The following is a 3,817-nucleotide window of genomic DNA, read 5'->3' as shown; positions in this document are numbered from 1 at the left end:
TGTGACAGGTTGTTTTGTTTATTAAGCTCTTTGATATTGCTTGTGGTCCAGTTTTTGTGGTTTTCATGGAATGTGATTTCGTAAGTAAATCTACTCGAGTATTAGATGACAGCATTGTGCATAAAGTAATTAATTACCTTGAGGTGATGGAATAACCACAAATTCATCAAACCATCAGAAAAATCATTGATTTCACAGTACATGTACTGCAAGTATTGCTGGACAAAGGTCACATTACAGAATTAAAATATCAGCTGTGATCCGACATATCTATAATTATCAACATCTATAAAAAAGAGCTATTTCTTTCAGTTTTAAAGAGGTTCGCACCTGAGATTTGGAGTAATGTCAATGTTTTGGGAAATGTATTTTTGATTTCTACATTGAAGGAGAATTAGGAAATTAAAAAGAAAAACTTGGGTCGCAACGCTTGTTATTGAGCTTAGTGTTCTAAACATGACCTTTTTGCACTTAGAATTTATTCAATTAAACTTAAACAACATAAGCAACACAAATCAATCATTACCTAAAATAGATACATAATCATGTCTTCTATCACTACAGTTAAAAAAAATAAATTAATACTAGTAATGGAAATAATAACCTTCATGATATCAAAATTGATAGTTTAAAAGGACATATTGGGAGTAATGTCAATTTCTAAAATAATACCAGTTGGCTCAGATTGTGTCAAAACCCTGTGGATGCTTGGTGGCCTTACTCTTCTGGTGTATAAACTCTTTAAAGATCCCTCCACTTCCCCATTATTCATGGATTATGTAAAATTTGATCCTTGAAAATTTTTCTCCCCATACTGTAGCCCAACTTAAACCCAAAAGATCACGACATAACAGAACTTGGATTCACAAAGCATGACGATGCCTTAACACCAACATGGCTAACGACCGTGCTGAGGTAATGTAAAAAAATTTATCCCCCGATTGTGGCCTCGCCCTACCTTAGGGCCATGATTTGAAAAGAAGAACAAGTACTGCCAACAATACATTATATTGATGTTTTCCGCACTCAACAATTTTTCAGTTATCTGGTAGCGCCCAGTTTATATTGATGGAGGAGAGAACCCAGATACAATGTACCTGGGAAGAGACCACCGACCTTCCACAAGTAAACTGGGAAACTTTTGCACTTATCAGCGTGAGCGGGATTTGAACTTGCGCCGACCAGTGGTGAGAGGCCATGTGATTTTGAGCACGATGCTCTAACCATTCGGCCACGGAGGCCCTCCATATGCTAATATTGGGTGTTTTTCTTACACCATGATTTGTAGAACTTGGCTTTAGGGAGTATCAGCAATCGTCAAGTTGTGACATACTTTCTTTGCATCGTAAAAACAGACAAATCATGTATTGTCTATGTAATATTTTCACTTGTCCTTGCCCCAACGGTTTGGTCTGTATCCTGTTACTACAACCTTGACCTTGAGAAACAATAGGCATCCTCCACTTGGCATAAGGTGTATGTGTATCAAATTTTGCAGTCCTAGCCCCAACAGTTCGGTCTTTATACTAGCTGCCTACAAGGTTTTCCTACTAAGTGATACTGTAACCTTGACCTTTTACCTTTAAAAATAATGGGCATCTTCCTCTCATGGTGATCAAATGTACCAAGTTGTAATATCCTGGATCATGCAGTTTAGTTTGCATCCTGTCTACAAGGTTTTCCTATTAAGTGATACTACAACCTCGACCTTTGATTCTGACCTTGAAAAACAATAGGTGATCAAATATACCAAGTTGTAATATCCTGGAGCTTATGGTTTGGTTTGTATCCTGAAGTAATAGTACAACCTTTACCTTTGAATTCTGACCTTAAAAAACAATCGGCATCTTCTCATCATGGAGATCAAATATACCATGTTGTAATATCCTGGAGCTTTGTATCCTGCCCATAAGGGTTTCCTAAGTAGACTGGGTTTTCCTAGTGATACTACAACCTTGACCTTTTGATCTTGAAAAACAATAGGCATCTTCCTCTCATCATGGTGATCAAATGTACCAAGTTGTAAAATCCTGGAGCTTACAGTTTGGTCTGTATCCTGCCCACAAGGTCTTGACAGACAGATGACGCCATACCATAATATGTCCCTCTTCAATGGGCATATAAAAATGGAATCTACACTACTGGAAATGACCACATCTTGATATAACTAAGCATGACCCTGCAGCTCTTGAGAGGAAGATCCCCCCTCCATTTCCCATATTAAACTGTTCCTCTATTATGGCCCACCCTACCCTGGGGCCATGATTTGAACAAAATGGAATCTACACTACCTGAGGATGCTTGCATATTAATAATGACTAATCATGGCCATACGTTGTTCTTGAGAAAAAGATTTCTCCATATATATCCTCATGTAAAACTTTTATTCCCCTATTGTAACCCCGCTCTACACCTGGGTGCCTTGATTTGAACCAACTTAAATCACGCTTCAATATTAATGACTAATCATGGCACTACTCCTTAAAATTAAGGATTTTAAAAGTTTTTCCCAGCTATATTTATATTTCCCCATTATGACTCCTTCCTACGCATTCCAAATCTCTACCAATCAAGGATGCTTGCACACTCAAATGACTAATCATAGACCAATTCTTCAACTTCTTGTGAAGATTTTTCCTATTATATATCCCCATGTAAAATTTTATGTCCTATTGTGGGCCCGCCCTACCCCAGGAAACATTTGAATAATGTTGAATTTCCACTCATTAAGGAGGCTTCGTCTTTTTAGGTTCTTCAGAAGATTTTTTTTAAAAAGATGCCACGTTACCATACTTTCAGTTTGTTGATTATAATCTCCCTTTTGAAAAGGGTGCGACTCGTCGTTTGAATCCTGTTTACCCAAGAATGCTTGATGGGTAGTTTGAAATTAGCCCTATGGTTCTAGAGAAGTTGGAAATATGCAAAATTTACCAACAGTTGAACGCCAGACAACAGGTGATCAGAAAACCTCACTCAAGCTTGTAGCTCAGTATCCAGTAGCACAAAAGTTAGTAAACTTGAACATGTTGAAAGAACATTTAACTTGCCAGTCTCAACTGACCTGACCAAGCCATGGATATTGTCATAATTATACACAAAAATAATTGTCACAATACAAACAATTTAAGATTTCTGCTGCAGATGTAGACAAACATTTTCCAAGATTTAATACTTTTTCACTATATAGCCATACTGAACTCACCCCAAGTCTGAACCCCTGACCTGGCCAGGAGCAATGCATTTCACAATTCATTTACAATTAGATGAATTAGGCTTCATAGATATCATATCACTACTGTGGAAGTTAGTAAAAACCATTTTTGCTAATATTCAATGCATTTTAACTGTATATATATGACCATATTAGCCCCATCCTAGAGCCTAAAACCTTTAACCCAGATGCCATGATTTTTCACAAGTATAGAGGACCTTATGGACATCATAACTTCCTCATACACAAGTAGGAGGAGAGAAGATACAAGACGTCTCACTATATGGCAATATTGACCCCCACCCTAAGGCGCGAGTCCCTGGCCAAGAGGTCATGAATTTCACAATTTAGGTAAAGATCCATGGACATCATATCCATGCATTTAGTTTCCCTCGTACGTCCGAGTAGAGAAGATTTTTTTTTCAGATTTAATACATTTTCACTAGATAGCCATACTGGCCCCACTCTAGGACCTAAATCCCTAACCCAGGGGTCATGATTTTCATAAATTAGCCAGAAAGCTTGATGGACATCATAACCATGCATTTTTGTTTTTCCTCACATTTGAAAGTAAAGATTTTCAGTTTTATTACATTTTCACTACAG

Source organism: Ostrea edulis, chromosome 1 (genome assembly GCF_947568905.1).
Source record: "Ostrea edulis chromosome 1, xbOstEdul1.1, whole genome shotgun sequence".
NCBI classification, from domain to species: domain Eukaryota; kingdom Metazoa; phylum Mollusca; class Bivalvia; order Ostreida; family Ostreidae; genus Ostrea; species Ostrea edulis.
This window is presented reverse-complemented; position numbering follows the sequence as displayed.